Genomic DNA, 26,471 nt, shown 5'->3' with positions numbered 1-26,471 from the left:
CTCTAGTTACAAAAAGACCACAACTACTAATGGATGTTTTTCTCTCCAGGCACCCCACTGGCTTATGTTAACTGTCAAACTGGGAGGATGATCTAGTGGGGGGTAGGTCTGTCTTGGGTTTGGTACAATTCAATATTTTCATTAATGACTTGCACAATGGAGTGAAGAATATGCTTATAAAATGTGTGGAAAACATTGTGATGGGATCCCCAGGGTACAATCTGGAACCGTGGGACCATTGTACTCCCTTAACTCTTTAGCCTGGGTTATCTCTCACAAAGCTATGCTAGTGATAAGCAGTAACACCCCTTCAGGCACTGTGATCACTCAACCATCAGCATGTGGAGCCTCACACCCAGCTGTATTACATGAATGCTCCCTGAGCCACTCATGAATCATACAGAGAGAGGCACCAAACAATCACCCCAGTCGTGCACCCCAGAAATATACCATCTTACACTGCTCAAAACTCCCTTCGGCAGTGCAAGCTCATTAATTAGTTTGCTAATTCAAAGGAAAGTGGGCATCCACCCTTTGTAAACTGAGCTAGGAGTCCCCAAGCACTTCAACCAAAACCACACAGTTTTAGGTAAAATATAAAACAGATTTATTAATTACAGAAAGACAGATTTAAGTGATTATAAGTAGCAGGCACAGAGATCAAAATTGGCTACAGAAAAAATAAAAATAGAAACAGTCTAAATTCTAACTTTAACAGACTAAGCAAGATTTTAATCAAGCAGTTTCTCATGCTAACAGATGTTACAGGCAGCTCACAATTCCTCAACACACAGACTGGACTGGTCCCTTCCTGGAACCAATCTCCCTAGTTCCAACTCTTTGACTTCCAGATGATTTTCCAGGTGTTGAGATGGGGTGGGGGTGAGAGGTTGAGATAGGGTGACCAGATGTCCCAATTTTTGGGTCTTTTTCTTATATAGGCTCCTATTACCTCCCACCTCCTGTCCCGATTTTTCACACTTGCTGTCTGGTCATCCTAGGTAGAGAGGCCAAGTGATGATGTCACTTCCCCTCTTTTATACTTTCTTACAGCTGCTGGAAAGATCCTTGCTGTGATGTGGGGGTCAGGCAGCGCTCATTGTGTACATGCGTTCTCTAAGAAACCTCTGGGTTAGTGGATTCTTCTTAATGGGCCATAAGATGATTGCTCCTTTCTCCCTACTGAAAGGCCAGCTGTGGGCATCTCCCAATGTCACAACGTATTTCAGTAACACAGATAGCAATACTTCATAACTTCACATACAATGATAGTACATACAATTCAACAGGATATTAATGTTCAACAAATCAAGGCATACTTTGTAGAAAACACAGCGTAATCATATGACTGCAGATGGTGCATATGGGGGTTCCAGGGTGCTACTTTGGGATAGAGAGTGTCCCAGACACCAAGGAGTTGCAAGAACTTTGAAGGACAGGATTAGAATTCAAAAGGACCTTGATACGTTGGAGAATTGGTCTGAAATCAACAAGATGAAGTTCAATTCAATTCCTGCCCTTAGGAAGGAAAAATCAAATGCACAAATACAAAATGGAGAAAAACTGACTAGGCAGTAGTACTGCTGAAAAGGATCTGGGGATTAAAGTGGATCACAAATTGAAGATAAGCCAACAGAGTGATTCAGTTTTGCAAAAGGCTAATATAATTTGGGGATGTTTTAGCAGAAGCGTCATATGTAAGACATAGGAGGTAACTGTCCCTCTCTCCTTGGCATCGGCAAGGCCTCACCTCAGCTGGAGTACTCTCTGTCCAGTTCTGGGCTCCACACTTTAAGAAAGATGTGAACAAACTGGAAAGAGTCCACAGGACAGCAACAAAAATAACAAAAGGTTTATAATATCTGACCTACGAGGAAAGGTTAAAAAAGCTGGGTATATTTAATACTGAGAAAAAAGACTGAGTGGGCCCTTGATAACAGTCTTCATATATTAAGGGCTGTTGTAAAGTGGACAGTGATCAATTGTTCTCCATGTCCACTGACGATAGGACAAGAAGGAATCTGTTCAATCTACAGCGAGGGAAAAACTTTCTAACTATAAGTATAGTTAAGTACTGGAATAAGTTATCAAGGGAGGTTGTGGAATCCCCGTTGTTGGAGATTTTAAAAAACAGGTTAGACAAACACCTGTTGGGGATGGTCTAGATTTACTTGGCCTTCACTCAGTGTCGGGGGGAATGGACTAGATGACTTCTCAGTGTCCCTTCCAGCCTCTATGAGCTATTTACCCTTTGTGGAGAGGTGGATAGACTACTCAAGTTGGTGATACTGGTTCTACCATTCTATGAATGTTGTTCAGAAAGCGAAAATAAAGAGTGATGAAACTAGAGAGGAGGATGCTTAAGGAATGAAGAATCAGGCAAGAATGTGCTTGTGCCTAGTGATCCACCTAGATATATTCATGCAACAAGACTATTATTATTTTTCTAAGCACCTACAATGTGCTTGGCATTGTACAATACACAAAAGGAAAGGCCCTGAATTGAAGCACTTAAGAACTAACCCCCCCCCCCCCCCCGCCCCATATATAGAGAAATGAGGACACAACGAGACAACAAGGGATGGAGATAAATTAATGTTTTAAAAATGTGTATCTTCTCCCCATAACTGTACACTCACTTCTTGTGGGTCCTGTGGAAGAAGTGGGTTTTTAAGGGGGATTTGAATGAGTAGAGTGTGGTAAACTGGGTGAAGAGGTTATAGGGGGCAGTGAAAAAATACATAGATTGAAATAAAGGATGGAAACTTATGGCTTATCAAGACAGGCACCATGGGTGGAATAGAGGAGTCAAGGGTTACATGAGAAGCAATAATGTCAGATGTTTGCCGTGGCAGTTATGTAGGGCTCAAAGGCCAGAACAAGAAGTTCGTATTTGATGTGGTGTGCCTTAGAGGGATTTAAAAATGGGGATGAGGTAAATAGTTGGGAGAGTATGACAGCTGGTCAAAAATAGTAAAGATTTGTCATTAAACATTTTGAAATTTTCATTGTACAGTTTTCTATAGGAAATGGTTAATTCAGAATTTTTTGGTGAAAATTTTTATCAAATATTTGGTTTACAAAACTTTCATGTTTTTCCACCTCTTGCTCATCCTTTTCTCCCCTTATTCCCTTTTTCTTTTTTGCCACTGAAATAAGGATTGGGAGGCGAATAGGAAAAACAAAAAAACTGTAAAGGTTTGGGGATTTAATAGAAAAAATCATTTTAAAAAATGAAAATATTATGGTATTTAGGGGGAATTCATAGGTTTACAAGTCCTTGTCATGTAAATATCAGAATCAAAAGAATAATCATGACAACAGTGAACTTCTGTTTAAAGAGATGTTATGCAGAAATATAGTAGTCAAACCTCTCTACTTAATGCGGTGTTACCATACTACAGAGTATTATAACACCTATAATATGTTGTTTTTAGTCATTTTATTACATTGAATGAAATCTCTGATTACACATTTTTAACAGACCAGGCATGTTTTTCGAAAGTTAATATTAAAAAAAATTGGACAGGTGTCCTGATGTTTTTGAAGGTGAATATACTTTGAGTAGTGAATAGAAAGTAACCAATATCTAAGTATCTATTTGTCCTCTGTCTGTTTTTCTGGCTGTGTAATTGGTATGTTAATTTTTCCATAAAAACAACCTCCCATATTTTTTAACTAAAAATGAAATTACTTCTAAAATCTTTTATTTTTGAAAAAAGGGCAATTTTTTTTTCATTGAAAAAATGTTGACCAGCTGTAGCAAGTAAGAGAACTTTAGCAGCTGTGTTTTGGACAGACAGGAGAGGGCTATGGTGGCCATCAGGGAGGCTAGACATAAGGAGACTGAAGTAGTCAAGATGGAAGATTCTCAGGGCTTGGACAACTGTTTTAGCCAGTGGGACAGAGAGAAAAAAACATATGACCGTAGAATGTTGGTATGTCTGAATGTGAGAGAAGGAAAGTCTAGCGTGACACTTCAGGTTGTGAGCCTGGGCTCATATTAAAAAATACTAGTGTTTCTCTGGTATTTACTTTTTAAAGGTACAGAAGGTGAATTCCTGGTCCTGTTGAAATCAATGCGAATTTTTCCACTGACCTCAAATGGAGCCAGGATTTCCCAATAGTCTCCTCCATGTGCAACATTTGTTAATTCCTTGCAAGAAATATGTGCAAGTTACTGCTGTGACACGGATTGCTGGGCTATCTTGCAACTCTCCTTTGGCATCTTAATAGATATTGATTTATTCAGAGCAGACTATTTGTATGTTTCAGAATTTTGGGACAGATGCCCATCCCTTATATGCTGTGTATTTATCAGTAGATACAAGTGCCTATAGCATACCTCTCTTACATATGACACTAATTAACAAGTAGTAGCTGGGATAATGGTCACTCTGTATGTTTCATTTACTGTATTTGTTCTTTTAAGGTATGAATATACAAGTAATAGAATCTGAATATTCTGTATGTACCCTAAAATATTTATTTTATCATTTGAAAATACACTGTTTTTTCAATAGATGTTATTTAATGAGTTCCATCAGTGATCTTGGTGATGTACAAACCATACAGGAATACACTGTGCCTGCCCCAAGAGCCCCCAACACAAAATAATTCAGATATAGTTCACCAAAGTCATATTTCAAAGGTGAGTAGAATTATTTTCTTATGTTATTTTTAGGGCTGTCGATTAATCACAGTTAACTCACACGATGAACTCAAAAAATGTAATCACGATTAAAAAAGTTAATTTATTTTAGATAGTAACCATCTATGGATATATCCAGAATCTTTTTGATCTGTTATTTGAGAATTAATGTCTTATGTCACAACAGTGTTAACGTTAACATTTATTATTTTTCATATTGCTTAGAATGATGCATAGATTGAATTGTCTTAATCTCTTTGTCAATGCTGATTATAGATATTGCATTTTTAAAACATACAGTAGCATGATCCACTCGTCATACTTGTTTATCAAAATTAGACTTTTTAAAAAGTAGAAAAGATCAGACTAGCTTGGGTAATATTTAGGGCTGTCGATTAATCGCAGTTAACTCACGCAATTAACCCCCCAAAAATAATCACGATTAATCTCACTGTTAAACAATAGAATACCAATTGAAATGTATTAAATACTTGTGGATGTTTTTCTACATTTTCAAATATATTGATTTAAATTACAAACACAGAATACAAAGAGTACAGTGCTCACTTTATTTTTTATTACAAATATTTGCTCTGTAAAAATGATAAATAGTATTTTTAATTCACCTCAGACAAGTATTGTAGTGCAGTCTCTTTATCATGAAAGTGCAAGTTACAAATGTAAGTTTATTTGTTACAAAACTGCACTCAAAAAGAAAATAATGTAAAACTTTAGAGCCTACAAGTCCACTCAGTCCTATTTCTTGTTCAGCCAATCGCTAAGAGAAGCAAATTTGTTTACATTTACAAGAGATAATGTGGCCCATTTCTTAATTACAATGTCACCTGGGCTTTTAAACTTTTACAGGAGTGCCTGCAAGAAAGCTTTCAGAAGGGCTGTCTCCTTCAGAGCCTAAGAGTAACAACTAATTTCAACTGAAAACACTCTTGGCAATGAACAAAAAATAACAAAGACTGATCTTAAGCAGAAGAAATGTCACCATCATCATCAGACAAGTCCAGAGTTCTCCAGACAGGTCTAATGAGAGTGAAACTAACATACATGCACATTGTATGCAATTGTAAACATCTCTGCAAAATACAACAAAATATTTATTAAATATAATGAGAATCTTAGAACAGTTTTTAAAAAGTAATTTAAGATAACAGTTCTGCTTGTGGCTAGCCTAAAGAACAAGCTAACACTTGAGGGCATTAGAAAGGATGTAAATTGAAATGCAGTCCAATTAATGAAAAACAATGTGACATTTGTGTGTCAGTTAAAATATTTTTCTCACATTGAGCAGTAACTTAATTTTTGAATTACTCTACCTTTTGGGAAGTAACAGAGGAAATTAGATACTAGTGTTTATATACAAAATTTTGTGCTTTGGTGTTTTGTGATATTGGTATGATATACACTCTCAAGATTTCTTATTCCAGTCAATTTTGTCACTGTCACTTTGAATGAAATAAATTGCTGACCTTGTTACCAGTGTGCACAGCCCCGCTTGCATAGCACAGGACAGTGCTTATTAGGTCACTAACAATGCCTTACTGACATGGTTCTTACCTGAAAAAAATAATCATTAGGGGAGATTTGTTTGTTTTCAGACAAGTTTGTTTCCCTTCCAAAATGCTTTTCCTGGTTGATTACAGAACTGTCTGCCCCAAGGGAACAAATTCTCTGCCTAAAGCACTCAGCAGGGGAGCATGCTGAGGTTCTGTTGCCACCAGCTCACTGAGCAGTCTCTCCCTGCGCAGGGCGGAGTAGCAGTGTTTGACACAACTGCCTCACGCTGGGGGAGGTTTTCACCCCACATTCCTCACCCCACTTGTGTGAGGTCCTTCATGCAGGGCCAAATTAACCTTTTGTGGGCCCCCATGGGGAACAATTGTAAAAGACAGGAGATTGACACAGAAGTTGTCTTTGACATGGCCCACAGCCGCACAGGCTTTATTTACAAAATATACTAGTGTAAGTTGAAGATGGAGGTGGCTGTCACTAGGGTACTAGCAATGATAGCTCTAGGGCAAAAGGAATACACAAGTGTACATAAAATAAATTATAAAAGAAAAAATACAAAATAAAGCACAGTGAGTAAAAACAGCTAACAAAAGTCAAAGCTGGCCAAAACACCAGCCGTGTGCTGCACCCCTAAAAGGGAACCTTCACACTCTCTCACCCTTTCCATTTCTCATATGAATACCAGGGCTTGAATTAAATGTTTGTTTGAAACTGGGGCAGATTCAAAACATTTTAAAAATAAAAAATATGAAAAACATTAATACATTCTATTTACAGCATCATTCATACTAGCTTTGCTTGTCCTTCCCTGCAGACAGAGACTAGGATCAGAACCAGCTGTGCCACCAAATGCATGACCAACCCTCCAAATCGGATCAGACCAACATCCCTCCCAAGAATCATGTCCGAAACCAGATCCATATCCCTCCTCAGAATGACCCCCAGAACCAGACCAGACCCACATGCCTCCCCAGATTGAAGTGCACCAGACCCGCATTCCTCCCCAGACCAAAACCCCCAAACTGGACCAGATCTCCTTCCAGCCCGAACCGGATCAGACCTCTCTATGAACCGACTCCTCTCCACCCGAATCGCCTACCAGAACATGGCTCCTCTGGAACCTCTATTCCTCAACTGGACCCCTCCCCATCTTGATCCAGGGTAGGTGCTGCAGAGCCGGGTGGAGGGAGGCAGAGCTGCCGCAGTACCTCCAGAGGAAGGTGCTTGGAGTCGTGATCTGCATCCCACAGCCACAAAGTGGCGCCCAGTGGCTGAGGGAGCAGCGCCCTGGATAGCAGAACTCAGGCCCTGCAGAGCAGCGTCCCCAGGAGTTGGGGAACAGCTACCTGAGGCCAGGGAGTTCTGGTACAGTTACGTCCCCAGGGCCCTGCTCCTGGCTGCCCTAGGGCAGCTCTGGCTACTTCGCTGAGCCATATGCAGTGCTGGGGGGCAGCCTGTGTGGCAGCTGCAGGCGGCTCCATGTGCCTGCCCCACCCTGAGTGCTGGCCCCCCACCAGGCTCACCCTGTACATGGAAAGGGAGGATTTATAGCGTGGGACCCGGCACCACTGTAAAACCGGTATGGCCCCATGTGACCATGTGGTGCTGCTAGTATTGTCCTTTGGGTCCGAGCAGGGCTGGGGAACCTGAAGGGCCAGCCATGGCCATGCCCCGCACCTGCTGGGCTGTCCTCGCCCTGGCCTGCAGAGTAACATACGTTTGCTGAGCTGTGGGTGGGTTGAGCCAGGCCGTGCGCTGAGGGTGGCTGATGGGCAGGGGTGCTCAGACAAGGGGTGATGAGAGCCACTGAATCAAACTGCAAACTCTGTATATGATGGAAACCACTTCAAGCCAGGGGGTGTAGCGAGGCAGCACCAGCAGGTCCAGCCCCAATGCTACGTGAGGAAACAGACCCTTGCTGTGCCACGCGCTAAACTCAGGCAGTAACTTCTGCTCCCTTACCCGAGTTAGCGCCTCTGGCTGAACTGTCTCATCGCCTCCCACCCGGGGCTGGGCCCAGCTGTCTCCACCCTCCCTTCGCGCGCTCCGAGCCCAGGCTCCCCGCAGCCCGGGTGCGTGCCCACTCCCAGGCGCCGCGCGCACCGCTCCAGCGCCCCACAAGGCCGCGATGACCCACATCTCCCCGCGCTGAGCGCGTGCCCGGCCCCGCCCCGGGCTGGGGGACGGGGGTGGGGTGAGACAGGCAGGGCCGGGCATGCGCGCCACCTTGTTTACCCGCTCGGAGCCTGGCGGGGAGGGGAGTGCAGCGGCCTCCCCAGCCCGGCCGGCAGATGTCGCCCCACGCCCAGGATAGCCGGCCTTGCTCAGTGGCCGCCAGGTGGCGCCTGCGCCCTCCATTCGCTTGCGAGCCGCCGAGCAGCGAACACCCCAAACAATCCCCAGCGCCGCCGCCAAATTAAATAACCTGCCCGCTCCTAGCGCCGTTTCTAAACCCCTCCACCGCGGAGCTTCCGAGCCGGGCGCACGCACCCCGCAACCGGGCCGGGGGGGCAGGGACGGAGCCGCGGGTCCGGGCCTCCGAGCTGCCTGCGCCGACACTGGGCAAGGTAAGTTAGAAAATGGCGGCGAAGCTTCTGGAAGTTTGGAGGGGGGACTCGGGGGCCGTGTGTGGCGATGGGGCGAGGCCAGGCGGGGGCCCTGGGGGACAGAGCGGGGCGCCGGGCCGGTTGGCCACAGGACTTACAGTGCAGCCAAGATGGAGGACGCGGGGCCGAGCCGAGAAAACACTCCAGCCCCCCGCTTCCCCACCCCCTCTTCCCAGCGCTCCCCGGCGGGGAGGGGGAGAGAGAGGGCTCCGAAAGCGGCCTCGCTGCCCGCCCGCCCTAGAGGCGCCCCCCTTCCTTCTCCCCCTCCTCGGCCACAGGCGGCCCGGGCCCAGCGCTCCGCGAGCTAAAATGGAGAACCTCCTCTTCCTCCTCCCCCTTCTCTAGAGCCGAGCAGGGGCTGCTGGCAAGATGGAGGACTCGGGCATTGTGTGTGTGCGGGGAGAGCCGGGCCGGGCAGGTCCGCCCGAGGGGAGGGGAACGGAGCCGCCGCGGAGCGAGGGGGGGCCCTGCTCGATGGCCAGCTAGGGGACGGCAGCGCATCGAGGGGCGGCCCGGCGCGCACGAGAAAATGGTGGGGCGGCTACTTCTGCCCCGGGGTCGTGCGTCTCGGAGAGTGGCCGGGGCTAGGGGTTTCCGTGCCTGACAGCTCGTTTCTCCCCCCCCCCCCCGCCCAACGACTGGGGGGGCATGTCCCCCCCCCCCCAGCGACTGGTCCCCCCAACTGATTTCCCCCGCCCCCTCCCTGGCCGGCACTTTGGGGAGGAATGGAGGAAGCGCCTTTTCCCCTTTCGGACAGGAATGAAGCCGTGGGGTCTGACCTCCCCCTGCCCTGAAGGAGTTGAGGAGGGTAGCGAGCAGGGGCTGTGCGAGTGAGTCTCGGGGAGCGGGGCCCCCGCGCTCCCCTCCCACATCACTTGTTCAAGGGGCTTTCCCGCCCGCCCCCCGCCGGAGATCTGGGGGGCAGTTTCGGTTCGGTTTTGGAAAAGAAGGGCCATTGCAAACTTGTGTCGGGAGCCGCGTGTTGCTGGAGCCCTGCTGGGTCCTAGCCGGCTATGATGGGGGAGGGGAAGAGGAGGAGGAAGAAGGCTGATTACAGGGGGTTTTGGCGCCACTTTTGTTTTAGACAGCTTTGCCCAGAGGCCCCCCCCTCTCGATATGCACAGTGAACTGAGCTGAACCCTGCCCAGGTAGGAGGAAACAGCTTTCCCAGCTTTTTCCCTTTCTGGGCTCTGTGTACGCGTATGCACACGTCTTTAGGGACTCGTTGGAGCGGGCAGAGATGGATGTGTGTGTGTGTAAGTAAGGGCAGGGTATAGCGGCATCAAGTTAGTTCCGCTGAACTTGGAAGCGTGTTTTCATATTTTAGATCAACGTAAACACAACGCTTGCTTCTGCTGTGTGTGGTGATGCTGGTGCCCTCGCCGTCTGTATGGTCTGCTCCTTGGTGTCTTCTTCTCCAGCTAGTGGTGTAGGTGATACTTGCTGTCCCCGAAAATACCCGGGACGACTGGCTGGTTGATTTCCCCCCTCCCCCCGGGCCAGCAGTGGCAATTGAATGGCTGTTTTCCCCTTTTCAAACCAGTTACTTTGTTTTCCCAGAAGATTATGCATTTAGCTGTTACAAACTTTTCTGTAAGAGTTGCGGAAAGATTTAGTTCCCAGTTTTGAATAGCTTCCTGGCTGTTTGGTTTAAAACTCTAGTTCCTCTTCAGCTGTGTAAACACAGATGATGGCTTGTTCAGGGGTGTTGCCTCCCCTCGTGCTCCCTGCAGCCACACCCTATGTTTGTGTCTTTGGACCTGGTCTGATTAGCAGCTTGATCTGGTGACTCAGCCCTTCTCTCTCTCCCCTATCAGGTGTAGGGTTGAGACAAGGGGTTCCTTTGCCCTGTGAGGTTGTAAGGAGGGGTTCCTGGAGGTAGCCTGGAGCGGTTCAAAACCTTGCTTTTCTCTTACTGTCGTGTCGCCCTCCTTCAGGGGAGGAGGGGCTGTGTCAGCGCCGTGACTCTTAACAGGGTGGGGAGTCGGGTTACCGAAGTGCGTCACACGCCGCCCTAATGGGGCCTGCTGGAGAGCCGATTGTGTTTGTTCATGTCCTCGGAGCACTCACCCGCCTCTCCTTTCTCTTTCTTCCCATTGGTCATCCGCACACGGAGAAGGAGGTGGCCTGCTTGCTCTTCCCCTGGGGCGAGAACGCACTACAGCGGGTTTAGTGAACTTGGGCTCTAGGCTTCACTAACACAAGCTGATGCTCGGCACAGCAAAGCGTTCAGCTGTGTAGCTACATTAGAAAGTCTGGGCTCAGAGCTGGTGCTGTTTGCAATATGTCTGAAGTGTACACAGTCGAGAAATCCAGCAAAAATGTGCTTCGTTAAATAAAGTTATTGCTCATGCTTCGGATCCCTGGAAGGAACACAGTTGATATTATATACTACTAGAAATTAGAACTGGAAAACTCCTCCTCCGTCCACTCCGGGGGGCCAATGCTGGATTGTTCTTTACAGTACCTACTTGAGTGTTTTGTCCAGTCTTGTTTTAGAACATTGGTTACTGGGTCTTCCATCCCTTCCCTTAATAGAATATTCTACAATATAATAGACTCAATTGGTACAGAATATTAATAATCATCCTACATTTTCCATTGGTCAGTTTCATCCTACTGCTTCTAGTTTTAACCCTTTGCCCAGCAGAAAGTTGTTTCCTTAAAGTCCTCCTTAACCTGGATGCCTTTCATACTTTTTGGAATTCTTTCCCAGTCATATACCTCAATATCCGAAAAAATCTGGAACTGTGCATAGTTTTGTGTGTAGTCTCGGTGGCGTATACATAATATTTAGCATTGTGTTTTACAAACACTAACTGATTTTCATGCTAGTCCTGTGACATAGAGGTAGTTTGTGATTTGTACAGATAAAAACTGTCATGGTACTCTGTTGCGGCCTCATAATACCAATTAATACTTTTTTTTCCGGGGGAGGGTCTTATACTAATTATTGATGTCTATGTTATGGCATAACTATTTTGGAGTAGCAATGACGGCATAACCCTGTAGTATGTAGATGAAGCCTACACTGACGGATGAGGTTTTTCTGTGGGTGTAGGAACACTACTCTGAACAAAGTTTGCTCTGGTCAGTGTAGCTTTCTTTCGTCAACATAACTATGTCTACATTGGGGTTTAGTTCAGCATAGCATGTTAGTCAGAAATGTGTGGTTTTCACACCCTTGCCTGATGTAGCTATGTCAACCCAACATGTAAGTATAGATCAAGCCTCGGTAACAACATTCCTTGCTTCTCTTTCTTAGTATGAGAGTGACCATCTTAATAAAAATCAAAATGCAACTATTTGTGATATATCATCCAATAGGTTAGTAGTCAGATTTATCATGCGCCACTGCTCATAGCACACACAAGGTTTGGGCTGGTTGTGGTGGTTGAAGATTCATCGGGACTGTAGACATGTAACTGTTTTGAGGGATAAAACTAAGATGGACGCTTTAAAATTATGCCAAAGAGATGACTGGAAATAATTCCCTTTTCTTAATAGATAACTCGTGCTCCCTACCCCCTGTAGCTGTTGAGAGCACTCTTGTGGAAACGCCAGTGTTGTATGCTGCACACGGTTTAAGCATGATTTGGGGAGCCTATGAAGTTGATGCATGCTTTCTTTGTATTAAGTCCAGTTCTGTGAATGCTCTCTGTTCCGTTGCAGTAGGGATTAGGGTCTGGGGCTTATTGAGCTGTTTCTACGGAGGTCCATCATGAATCCCACTCCAGTATATTGGGTTTACAAGTAAAAGGATATTCCAGGCCCAAGTCTAGAGGAGAGTGGTTGAGATTTTTCACAAAACAGTTTGTTGGAAAATGCTGACTAATCAAAACTGAATTTTTTTGCGGGAGTCTTTGCATGAAACTCAAGCTTTTTTCAGGGAGTCTTCTCAGGATCAGGATGTAATTTTTGAGTGAAGCTATATCTATGCCACCGGTGCTACTGCTGCAGGGCTGTGGTGCCATAGGTGACTGATTTAGTGCTGTAGTGTAGATGCTTCCTACAGCAACAGAGGAGGTTTTTCTGTTGACTTAGCTGCATCTTCACCAGGGATTAGATCAGCTTAACTACAGCACTTGGGGTGTAAATTTTTTCAGCTTTGCGGCCTTAACTTTAAATGTAGATCAGGCCTGAGAGAGTGAGACCTCACCCATCCCCCAGAATAGCCAGTAGTCCAGTGATTAGGGTGCTCGCTGGGTGAGAGAGACAGGTTCAAGTTGCTGCTCTGCCCGATTCAAAGGAATCTGAACCTGGGTCTCCCAAATGAGTGCCCCTACTGTGGGTTATTGGCTACTTTGGGGCAGGTGTCTTAATTTTCCATGATCATTTTTGAAAGGTCTTGGTTTTCTCCCAATGTTGAATGAGAAAATATTTTGAAATCTCAAGGTTTTGTGGGACAGGAAATCTGTTTCCTTCCCAGCTCTAGTCTAGAGTAGTGACCAGGGGACCACTCTGCTACTGCTCAGGTTCCCATAGGAATTCCTGAATATGCAGACACCTGCTCACACTGTGCACTAGGGGCAGGGTTTGGGCTGTAGACAGTTGAAATCTGTTGTTTTGGGCTATCTACCGATTCAGGAAGACAACACTGCATACAGTGCCACAGGACCCTCTGTTGCTTTTTATTGCATACACTGTTCATGTTCAGAGGATTATATTGCAGCTATAAATGACAAAATTTCAATTCTACAGAAATTAGTGCTGTAAGCCCTTCTCCTTTAAACACCAGGTAAAGTTTGCTACTTGCTGTTTGCAATTGGAGAGTGGATTAATCAATTTTGTTTGCTAGGTGTATTCCAGTTGTTTTGCTCTAAGTAAGGACACAGTAATGCTTTAAAAGGAATGGTGATATATTTGGGAGCACTTACAGGAAAAAGGATGACTTTTATAATTTTATATTAAAAATATTGAATGTAACCTCTTGGCAGTGAAAAAGGAATATATTGATGTTCTGTAAAACCAAAAAGCATTCCCTTTTCCAAACATGAAAATTTAGCTAGTAAATCATTGGCTTAGCTCAACAAGCTCCACAGTGCTTTATCATAGTTAAATCATCTCAGTACAGCTGTGTTCTTATAAACTAAAATATCAAGCTTATTAAATGCAGAAATGCTTTTATGTTCAAAAGACATGTGAAACCATGTAACTCATTAAATGTCCTTTTATTTTCTAAGAGTTTCTGTAATACTTACAAACATTAGCTGAATCACTTTAAAACTAGTGTATATAGAATTTTAGACCGTTTTTATCTATTGGTTATTACATGGTAGCTCCATAGTCTCCTACAGAAAATAGCTGTAGGGTGTTACCCTTTTGAAGATAAGTACTCTTATTCATGGAAGAGACTATATTAAACTTGATCAGATTTCAAAATATTGGTTGTAATATTTTCTGATGTGTCAGAATACATTTTCATCTTTATGTGACTTCTCTTTTAGTCACTATGATTCAGGTGCAGTGTGACCTTAGGAAGAATCTTGACTGGCTTACCTGTAATCATGATGATACAGAAAATAACACTGAACTAATATTAAGCAAATTTCACAAAATAGTATAAAATTAGACTCTCTGGAAGTTACGCCTGTCCATGGAACCCATTTCTAGTTACACGAGTCATGAGAGCTTGTACAACACCCCAGCCTCTGATTTCCCACCCCCCAAATCTCACTTGAGGTTTGTTAAATGTTTTCTTGTCTGTTTTTATTTCTGCCTGTAACATGACGACTTGAATGCTGCACCTGATTTCTTCCAAAAGCTCAGGGAGTATTTTAGGCATCAATGCCCAGAACACTTTGACTTTGGTGAAAATTGTAAAAAATGAAAGGGGAAAATGGGGGACCACAGAGCCCCTGGCATCTGATTAGCAGAACCAGCAACTTCAGCCACTTCTGTAATTGTCTATAGATCAAAGAGACTCTTGATGGCAGCCAGTAATAAATTCTAGCATAATAACATACCTCATCTCAGCCCTGCTCATCCTCCTAATACAGTTTTAAATGTTGACAACCTGAAAAACTTCTGTCCCAGACAGAAAGAAAAAAAATTTGAGACGGGAAATGGGAGCATGCATAGAGCCCCTGGCGGGGATGGGGGCACACAATTGCTGGTGGGGGTGAAGAAAAGGGAACCCTAGCATGGCGGGGAGGAAGAACGGGGGACCATAGTAAGAGGGACAGGATACATGGGGAACACAGAGACCGTGATGTGATGGAGGGGGAAATGGGGTGTGTGCACATAGAGCCCCTGCCATGGTGGGGAAGGGGGGGAAAGAAGTAGCATGCAGAACCACAGAACTGGATAATGTGGCATGTTAGTATGGGGCGAAGGGAGCACACAGATCCCTGTCATAAGGGGATTGGGGGACAGTGATGTGGCAGAGGGGGAATGGACATTCAGAAACCCTGAAATGAGGGGTAGAGGGTAAGGAGAGGTCGCAGAGAATCCCTGAAAAAGAGGGGAATGTGAGGAATGTGAGGGTGACACACAGGGAGCTCCTTGGAGGCAATGGAGGAATGCAGGGAGTCCCTGGTGTGTGCGATATACTTGGTCTACAGAAGCAATAGAAAATGCAATCCTGTTGTTGATATTCCTGGAGCAAGACCTATAGTTATGGTTGCCTAAGTGCTTCTGTTTCAAAGGACTAATTGCAGTTGCTTATACCTTTATTAAACTTTCACTTTTTGGGTACAATTTTCAGAATCTAAGGCTATGTCTACACTACCACTTATGTCAGCAAAACGTATGTTGTTCAGGGGTGTGAATATACTCCCCCCCCCCCCCCCCCCCCCAGCCCAGCAACATAAGTTACACTGGCATAAGTGGTAGTGTGCACAGTGCGATGTTGGTGGGAGAGCGTCTTCCGGCGACATAACTGCTGCCTCTTGTTGGGGGTGGATTAATTAGGTCGACGGGAGAGCTCTCTCATGTCGGTATAGAGCAGCTACAGGAGAGATCTTACAGCGGCACAACTGCATTGGTACAGCTGCGCCACTGTAAGCTCTCTAGTGCAAACATAGCCTAAGGTCTCTCTTACAATCGTTTCTCTGCTTGGTGTGTATATAGTTTTTGTCTTTACAAAGTTTGAACAAAATAATGGTTCATTGAGTACAAAGAGTGAGAGGGGGAAAAATACCCTAGCCATTATCTCTAACTACAGTTTATCAGCTTTAACATCTTTCTAGTTTAGGGGACAGCTTTGAAGCTTGACATGATAGTAACAAGTTTGGACATTTGCCTTTTGGTGGTCTATTTTGATTCAGCAGAATTGAGAGTTTAAAACATACTTTTGCGCATGTATGTAATTGTTTTAATTAAGGACTTGGCTACACTACAAAATTGGGTTGACTTAAGTTAGATTGACCTACAGCCATCACAACAATTAAATTTGGTTGTTCGTGTCCACACTGCCCTCCTGCTGGTAGTGCGTGTCCTCACCATTAGCGCTTGCACCGACTGAAGTGGGGCACTGACAGCTGGAGTGTGGGGGCACTGGACAGCCATGTGGGGCTGACAGTTGGAGGCACCCCTGCCCCCGGGGCTGACAGCCTGGTAGGCTCCCTGCTGTGAAATTGAGGTGTTGGGGAAAGGGGGAGCTCCAGCTGTGAGCCGGGGAGGAGGGTTCAGCTGTGCCCAACATGTGGCTGACTACCAATTGGCAATGTAAGTACAGATTCCCCCCGATTTACACAATTGTTCCGGAAATCTTTGCATAACTCAAATTTTGCGTGAGCCGGAAACGTATACCTGTACGTTGCGCAAAAATTTCCGCTACTCGAAAATCCTATTTCTGGCTTATGGAACTTTTTCCGTAAGTGCAAATTTGCATAAATCAGGTCTTGCCTGACCCGGGGAGCGTCTGTAATGCAGTGTCTACACTAAGGGTACGTCTTCACTACCCGTTGTATCGGTGGGTAGCGATCAATTTATCCGGGATCGATATATCGTGTCTCGTTAAGACGCGGTATATCGATCCCCGAACGCGCTCACCGTCGACTCTGGAACTCCACCAGAGCGAGTGGTGGTAGCGCAGTCGACGGGGGAGCCACGGCCGTCGATCCCGCGCCGTGTGGACCCCAGGTAATTCGATCCAAGATACTTCGACTTCAGCTACACTATTCACGTAGCTGAAGTTGCGTATATTGGATCGATCCTCTGCCCCCCCCTCCCCCAGTGTAGACCAGCCCTGACTGTGTTGCCCTAACTAAGTGCTACTCCTCTCACAGAGGTGGAATTAATTCCAAGTTGATGTTGTGAGTGACTGCTGACATTGGTGGGAGCACCGCTGTAGACTCAGGGCCCTAAGGGCTGTACTAGTGGATCCATGATGTGGGCTCAGGACTAATATTCTTGGGGAGTCTTTTTTGTTGTTGTGACTTTTGGATCGGGAACTGTTACTGAGAGAGCAACTGAAATTGTGTTTCAGGAAGAGAGTGGGATAAAGGGTCCATGTTGTCTAGGGAACCTTAAATATGTTAGAAAAAAACCCATATATTACTCAAAAAACTTGATTGTTAAACAGGTGCGGTTAGTGCATACACAACTTGCCTGACACAAAACCCATAATAGCAAGGAAATGAAAACTTAAGCTACCCCTCAGTGCGTACCTTACCATTACCAAAATTGGCATACAACAGACCATGCACAACCATAACTTTGCTCAGTTTTCACCCTTTACTAGATTATTTTTTACAAAATGAGAAGTTATGGATGTTAGGCATGGTAGCTGGGTGTGTTGGAAAAGAGTACTTTATGAAAGGGTTTTGTGCAGAAGGATGGTTAAAGGAGGAGATGGGAAGGTTGGCAGTAAGAGGGCAGGTTGCGGTGTTTGGTTTGTGGTTTGCAGTAGTTGTGGTAATGATGTGCTTGTGGGTGGAGGAGTAGAGGGTATGTACCATTAGGTGGGCTAACTAGCTTTTCTTTTATGGGGTTGTTAGGTATATTCAATGGCATAGTGGCAGTAACTGCTTCACAGACTGTTTTTGTGTATTAATTTTCTATGGTGGTAGTATTTAGAAGCGCAGTGGGGGAATATTTTATTCAGCAGCAGCTGCTCAGGAGACCTTCTGTTGTATGATAAAATCTGAGAGAAATGTAGCTCTGCTTGGAAAAGGCTTTCTATGCAATTGTGCCCATCAACCAGATTTGTGTATGTTTGCCCACCCCATCAACCAATCAAGCTTGTATACACAGTGTGCAAACTTTCATTTATACGATAAATATTTCTAAAACTGTCCCTAAATCCAACATTTAGGGGGAAAAAAATCCTTTCGCTGTTGCACTAGGGCTCTTTGGGTTCAGCTCTAACAGGTCGTTTTATAGATCAATCAACAACGAGAGAATTACAGTCAGAGCTGAAATCCCCGGACTTTCTATTAAGAATTTATAAAGAGAAACCAAACAAACTAAATTGGAATCTCTAACCCTGAGTGAAATTTCAAATATATTGGACACCTACTTTAGGAACAAAGCAGGAATTTATGCCTCATTTAAGCCCATTTTTGGAATGCAACCCCTAAATATGGAGTCACTACAATAGTAACTCCTTATTTATGGTTCGGTTCATATTAAAGCAGGGATTCAACCTCTGTTTTGCATGAAGAATATTTTCCTCAGATTTACAGCACATAATCTGGGAATGAAGATGGAATTTACTGTGGATGTTCAAATGAATCTGTTTAATGAGCCTGTTTATAATTATAACAAAGTAATTAAGAGGTTTATTTACTGAATCTCATGATTTTTTGACTGTGTAAAAACTGGACTGTAGAAAGTATAAAAAAATAATTTAACACCATCAGATTTTTAGGTGTCTTTCTGGGAATATATACCTTTTTAATGAACAGAAAGCATGTAGAAAAATAATGGCATATTTGTATACAATGGCTAGCCAATGGATTGTCTTGCTTGCATGAATGTGGTTTCATAGAACAGAGCTAAAGGGAAAGAGTGTAGAAAGTCTGGCTTGTATATGGTGGAATATTGGGAAGAGGAATATTAATATTTTTGATATCAATCAAATCTCTAAGCAAGGGTATATAATTAAAAGTATAACAATCTAAGGATATACATATTTGTAGGTTAAAATAAACAAGTAACTTATTTTTTGGGTAACTGACCCATTAACAGAATCCTGTAGTATGGTCTTGTATATCATTTTGAGATCATTGTAAATTAATGTATCCTGGAATATAAAGTTTGGATTTTATTTGAGTCCTAGGCCCTAGTCATTCGTGACAAAAAGAGGTTACCGTCTGTATTGCTTGACAAACTTGAAATTGGCTGATTAAGGCCATGTCTACAGTAGTGGGCTTACAGTAGTACAGCTGAACCGATGCAGCTGGGCCACTGTAAGATCGCTTGTGTAGCCTCTCTGCTGATGGGAGTGAGCTCTCCCCTTGACATAAAACCATCTCAACGAGCAGTGGTAGCTAGAAGCTCTTCTGCCAACATAGTGCTGTGCACACCCCTACCATTTATGCCAGCGAAATTTGTCGCTCATAGGGTTTTTTTTTTTTCTTTCATACCCCTGAGCAACATAAGTTTTGCCAGCATAAGTGGTAGTGCAGACATGGTCTGAATTAGCTTGTTACTGAGTAATGAGGGGTGGACATCACAAAGCCACCTGTAATATTGTCACTTTTATTGGCAGTCACATCAGAGGCTGAGGATTGATTTAATAATGATACTGCTTGGGAGTTGAGGCTTTTTTAAAAGAGCTCTGAAAACCTACTATTAATAGAAATTAATTGAAAGCCATTTGTTTGAATTTAGATGACGTCTATGTTTGCAACCCAGGCATGGTGACCTTGTGCTTGTTCATGAAAACCAGAAAGTGAAATTGGCTGTCTGCTTTCCACTGTACAAACCAAATGAGGAGCATAGAGGAACCAGCACAAGTGATAAAAAATAAATTAGATATAGAAAAATGTTTTAATAATCTAGGGTATTAGCATAAATAAACATTTAAAATATTTTTTTAACATAATGTCTCTAGCTACTCCTTGGTTTGGTAGTGCGAGGTATCTTGCATTGTTACTACTTGTGCTATAACTTTTTCAATGGATAAGTAAAGCCTCTATCTTTAATACTGTTTATAGAACACCACTAACGTCCTAATCCTATACACACTTATGACTAATTTTACAGTTGTCATTATTCACCAATGAACTTGCAGGAATTATTCTTGTTACGTATATGTGTATTTGCAAGATTGGGTCCTAAATACTTACCCAAATACCTTTTTTATTATATGCACACCTGTGCTCCTGGTCTGAAGTAAAGCTTTGTTTTACACACCTGGTGTGTAAACAGGAGATACTTGTTGTGGTGTCTTTGAAATGACTTAAAACTCATCCCTTCTCCTCCACATCCCCCATTTCTAAAGATGACTCCGGTCTTGATTTTTTCAGTAGTGTTTGTTGAAAAAGCTTAATTTAGACACATTTAAAGGAAAAAAAGTTTGTTTTGGTAAGGATAAAGTGTTACTGAAACTATAGCTAAGTGCACTGAAAAATACCTGTTGTCCTGAGCACAGCAAGTGAATGACTTGGGTGAAAAAAGGCTTGCATTTATATTGGGGGATGCACCAGGCAGGGCTGTAGAAAGGATTTTCACAAAAGACTTTAAAATAAAAACATGTCCCTGGGTTTCTTGTTGCCACTGTCATTTATCTTCTTTTTCCCTTTTTGTGGCACTTACCTAGAATGCTACTGTTAATATGCTATAAATAAGATTCCTTTTTAAAACAAATAGTCTGCTTATCTATGCATCAGTGAGATATAAATCAAGTGTTCTTTCAATATTGCTTTTTAAATTAGTTTTTATGTGTAAATAATCAGATAGTATTCTCCTATTCCTTTTTTATAACTGCTTTTATTATTTCCAGAAATCTACAGTTCATTTGCAACTTTGGCAACCAGAAGCAAAGCTGCACTAGTATCTCTGCTGCATCTGTGTTATAGTTCTATTGCTACTTTTCTGATAAAGGATTGACCCCCCCCCCCCAATATTGAAACTGGCCTATGCATATTGATTTACCTACCAAGGAAATGCATTATTAAGGCAGTTTGCCTGTGAAAGGGGTGGGAGTGAGTTTTCTTTTTAGTAGCCCATTTTAAGCAACATTTCAGGCTTTCATTTTTATTTGTGTGTCTCATAAACACCCCATATCTTTCCATTTTATGAGTGGGTTACCTTTCATTTTATTTTGATAACCCTTGATATTCCAATCAGTGTTTGTACCCAACATGTATCTATTTTTAAAACACATTGCTCAAGTAAGTATGCACGTGTTCTGTATTATTGTACCATGTGACTATACTGAACAGAGTCGCGAAACTAAAGCACCTGAGGCTCAACACCTGAAAACTGTTTAAAAGTGTCGATGCTCTGGGTATTTCACTGTCATTTGCCATCTTGTTTTCTCCTCTTAGTTACATTGCTCAACTTCCATTCTATGCAGTGCAGTGGCAGTCGTATGAAATTTAATAATACCCTGAACACGGAAGTGAGCATGCTGGTGCCTCAAAGCAGTATCTTGTTAATGCAAAATACAATTTTAAACTAGTAAACACTACGTGGTAAGACAAATTATTATGCATCAGCAGTATTTAAAAATTATACACAAATTTTACAGAACAGAAATTATATTTTGAAAATCCCAAATCAGTAATACTGTGAATAGATAAATACATTTGAGAACAAAATGCATGAAAACCAAACTTTTCCTTCATTTACATGGAAAGATCAGACTTCAAGATTCCTTATTTCCCACTACAACAGGCATTGATGTTTCAGCCTCCTTGCTCAGATTAAGATGTCTGCTTATGTCTTCGATGGTGGTGGGGGAAATAAAGTACTTTGATCTCAGAACTTGTTAGGGGAGGGCTGGAAGTATTGTTAATTATTTTTTGGGATTTTAAATGTGGTGTTGACATTTCAACCCTAAAAATGTAGGGATTAGTCCTCCTGTCATGGAGGTTAATATGGGAAGATCCAGTTGATTAAGCAAATATAGGATTTGTGCCATATTCCGAGTAGTTTGGCAATTTACATATTTTTTTACCAAAGCTTTTTAGGTCTCCTGTAAGTAAACTTCAGTTGACCTACAGAATAAAGAACGCAGTGGAGCAGAGCATCTTACAAAATCAAATAAAGGATGGAGAAGGGAAATGAAATAACATTAAGGCCTTGGCTACACTTGCGAGTTACAGCGCTGTAAAGCCTCCCCCAGCGCTGTAACTCACTCCCCGTCCACACTGGCAGGGCACTTGCAGCGCTGTATCTCCCTGGGTACACCGCTGCAGGTACTCCACATCTCCGAGAGGAATAACAGCTGCAGCGGAGTGGCTAGGACTCACAGGTGTGAGTGTAAACGCTTGCAGCGCTGTACTAATCACCTTGTCAAGTGGCCAATCCTCTCCGTTGTTGTGACCGGTTGCAGGAATGCGGAAGTGCCGGTTTCAAAGCTCCTACCGCAGAGAAAAGCAAACAATTTGCAGCCTGCTTTGAGTGAGTAAATGAATGAGCAGGGGGCCGGGAGTTCGGAACTTGCAAAATAGAGAGCTGACATGCTCCAAAAAGCACGCTCTCTCCCCCCACACTCCCTGTCACAATCCACCCCGCCCCCCCCCCCCCCCCCCCGTTTTGAAAAGCACGTTGCAGCCACATGAATGCTGGGATAGCTGCCCATAATGCACCGCTCTCAACACAGCTGCAAATGTTACAAGTGTGGCCACACCACTGCGCTGGCAGCTGTCAGTGTGGACAGACTGCAGCGCTTTTCCCTACTCAGCTGTACGAAGACCGGTTTACCTCACAGCGCTGTACAGCTGCAAGTGTAGCCAAGGCCTAAGGAAGACAGGAAAGAAGGTGTGAGAAATACTAACAGAAGTAGATAAGTACCTGTGGATATGCAGTGCACAGTATTGCAGCACTTGCAACTGAGGCCTCTGTTGTGGAATACACTGGCAGTCATCAAAACTGTTAATGGTTGTACCAATGTGAAATGCACAAAGCTTTTGTATAAATTATGCTTGAAGCATCCTGAGATCATATGGGATGTGTAAGGTAGAAAGAGTTCAATAAACCTGATGTGAAGACATCAGGGTAGGGATTGAAAAGTGGTGGAGATAAGGCAGAAATTAAGGATGACCTTTTGGAGGGAGTAGGGGGCGAGAAGAAACAGGTTAGAAGCTGATGAAGATGGGTGAAGAAGGGTTTTAACAAGCATGGAAATGAGATGGTGGGAGAAGAGAATAACTTTTTTGTTCTTTCATGAGACTTCAGAATTGGATAAGTGAGCTGGCACGCAGTGGAGTCTGTGTTTTTGGTCTCTTTTCAAGTGCTTCCAGTATTGTGAGAAGAATCCTATACTAACTTCCACTCCAGTGCCATCTGCTGCTAGCTTGTACCTGGGCTTAGTCTCCAAAAACTTGGAACTGACATGATGCACAACAAAATTAATCCCATAATCTTTGTTGTAATCCTAATTTTATTTGCCTTACTATAGTGTGATTGCTACACTGAGTGTAATGGGATGTTCTAGAAGCCTGCAGGAAGGCTCAGGGTTATGTTGCTGACTCATGCTAGCTTGTACTGGCAGCAAGACCAGGTAGGTCTTGTCAACTTCAATCCAGCATGTGCCCCACTCTGAGTCGGGGGGATTAGGGAGTGAGAGGAGACGTTACAGGGAAAAACTCTAGGAGGGAGCTCAGGCTGGGATTTGTTTTAATTTGAAATTAAGAATAAAAGAATAGGAAGAGGGATGGTAGTGTGTGTGCTTGTGTGCTGTCCTGTGTTAGGAGGAGAATAGGGGTTCAGGCTGTTCATAATGTTTGTAACCTCATTGCAGCAGAGATTATTTTTAAAGTTCACATGCAAATGGCACTGGATAGCTGAGCATTTTTGGTGGGAGACTGTTCTGATATTGTAGGTGATCCTTAGTGGTACTGGTGTGGAACTGACTAAAATTACATGATCCAAATCAGTTTCTCTTTGCTGCTGTTAAATTGCTTTTGTGGGACTTTCCTGCTTGGAAGAATGCCAAAATGAATATGTGGGAAGCCTTAATACTTAACACTTATACAGTGCTTTTACATGTTCAAAGCCTTTTGCAAATATTAACTAATCTTTGGTTATTATTTCTGAACCCAGTTTCTGCTTTTGTAAATGAGGCATAATATGGATCTAATAATAATGGCCCACTTTTTTGGAATAACTGTTCACTTTGCCCTTGTGACTACTGTAGTTAGAGTAATCGTTTTGATCCTGTAAACATACATTGCATGTCATTTTGTTCTCCTGAAGTTTACTGTAGCATGGAAAATATTGTGTTGAGTACAACAATAATCTGCATATGATCTTTCTATTTTAGGATGAAGGCCAATGAAATTTAAATTGAAAGTTGAATACATTTCTTCCTCCCTTCCTCCCCTTTGCCTTATTGTGACAGAGTTGTTCATTCCAAACATAATTCTGAAACATTTATGAAATGTCATATTGATGAATTTAAAAATAATTCTTAAATTGAAAGTGAGTTTAATTTTTAATATATTTACAGCATGAGGTGTCTTATCTATATTTTTTTCTTCATGGTTTTAGTGGCATGTGATTTATTGTAGAGGGTAGTTTTCAGTTAAAGTTGCTCAAGGTAGGTTTAACTAGCATGATGATCAAAGCTCCAAAAGCCATTAGTCTTATTTACAGTAGGGCTCCTACCAGTGCTAACAACAGTGTTGATGATGGGATTTCTTCCCTTAAAGTTCCATAGACCATGTTGAAACTATGTCTTGGAATTAGTCTAGTTAAATCACTTCCTGATTTTTCTATCTTGCTTGTGCTGTTGATTGACTGTAAACTACTGTAATATTTTAAATAGTACTGGTCTGCAGCAGTATACTGCTGGTGACTTAAGTTTAAGACCATATTTAGTTGCTGGAAACACAAACAGGTTTGCACATCTCTTCATGAAAAGTGATGACATTCAGAATGTTTCTCTAGGACTTCTTGTTTAAAAAAAAAAAGCGCGTGTAGTCAGTAACCTTAACTTTGAATTTCCAGGCTTCCTAGCAAATGTTTTTTGAGAAAACTGCTATGTCTTTTTCTTCCTTCCTTCCTCCTCAAGTAATTGTTTAAATGGAATTACAGTTAAGGTTATAAAGATACCAGTCAGGGTGGATAAAAATTCATGATTTAAAAAAAAATATCAGATTTTTTAAATTTTAAAATGGATTTTTTTAAATTTAAATATAGCATTCTTTTAAAAATACATCTATTTAGAATTAAATTTTGAAATTAACAATCTGTGTTAAGGTTTAATTTTACTATAATCTATTAGAATAATTTACATTGACTAAAAATATATTAAGCAATACGTATTTGTTGCCATGTTTTAAAGAAAGTCAGATGGCTGAATTGGTGGAAGTCACTGCCTAAGCACCTGGAACCAGAGTTTGTTGAAGTTTTTTTACAGCAGTAGCTGCTTTTGTAAGTGCAAAGAGAATGTTTTCTTTATTTCAGTTCAGTTCCATGACTAGTTCATTTTGTTCATTCAAATAAACCAATTGGGAGGTAAGAGTGGGAATATTCTGTCTTTTGGAAAATAATACATTTCATAACATATATAGTCTCTCCTGTAATATATTCTGGGGCCAACATAAGTGTTTAATTTACCCTTGAATTAGAATTTTTAACATGTCCATTTATTTATTTATGGGTAGGGGAAAGACATTGTCTATAGAGGCGTCAACTAAAGTCAGAACCTGTGGCACCAAATCAGTCTGGCTGAGGTTTGTTTTTGCGACTTATCACTCTACCAAAGAGGAAGAGTAGTCCATCAATTTTAAATTGTTTTACGGATATCGAAATAATAGACAAGAATTTTCTTTCTGTGCTGCTGATCTGGTTATAAAGCAAGGTAACTTAATACTGAACAAAATTCTAGGTTGTTTTTTTTTTGTTTTTTGTTTTGTTTTTGTTTTTGCACTTCAATTATGTAATAGTGCAAAAACAAAAAACAAAATCTAAAATACCGGTAGAGAACTGAAAAAAAAAAATCTCAAAGGTGCAAACATTTAAATATTATCTACAACAGCCAAATTTAAATATGCTACTACTGTACAGGTTTTAAGCACTATTTTTCTTTAAACAGTATCGATCAAGCTGTATTTATATTCTGTTGCCATTTGACTGTATTAGTCAAAACAACTTGGATATAAATCTATGTGCAATTTTCAAGACTTTCATTGCTTTCTTTTATAATTGTCAAATGATGTTAAACAATAAATATGCCCACAAAGGAAAAACAGTATTTTCAACATTTCTAATGTAACTAGTTCTGTTTCTGTGGTCTTAAATATTTAACTGCTCAACGATGAGGGTGATCTGTAATTGAATAAAGCTAGTTCTTTGTGTTTTTTTATCTGAAATTATGGGAATTGTAGTGTGTTTGGTACTATTTTAAAAATATCCTTGTTTAACAGTAATCAGTTATAGAATTTAAACAAGACTGTGTTTTTTTAGATCTGCTTGGTAAAATGTACTAGTGTTCTGAAATAAGTCTCTTATTTGCAACAATGACTTGATCTGAATGTCATTGTATGTTTGTTGCTATAGTAGGTGGTATAGGGAATATCTTTCCTGAATCACTTGAGGAGTGTTCGCAGTAAGAAGTTAATTGT

General features: G+C 42.4%; 1 protein-coding gene across 2 annotated transcripts in view; it reads left to right on the top strand.

Moving 5' to 3' along the window:
• Positions 1 to 8,485: 8,485 nt before the first annotated feature.
• STAG2 (STAG2 cohesin complex component) overlaps positions 8,486 to 26,471 on the top strand; it is a 167,629-nt gene continuing 149,643 nt past the window's right edge. Inside the window, exon 1 of one of the 2 annotated variants that reach the window (XM_065556624.1) lies at positions 8,486 to 8,745. The gene's annotated coding sequence lies outside the window, so the exon portion shown is untranslated. Of the gene's footprint in view, positions 8,746 to 9,478; positions 9,615 to 26,471 lie in introns of those variants that run through there. The other variant, XM_065556627.1, reaches the window with a different exon arrangement.

This window comes from Chrysemys picta, chromosome 9 (genome assembly GCF_011386835.1).
Source record: "Chrysemys picta bellii isolate R12L10 chromosome 9, ASM1138683v2, whole genome shotgun sequence".
In the NCBI taxonomy this organism is placed as follows: Eukaryota; Metazoa; Chordata; order Testudines; family Emydidae; genus Chrysemys; species Chrysemys picta.
This window is presented reverse-complemented; position numbering and strand designations above follow the sequence as displayed.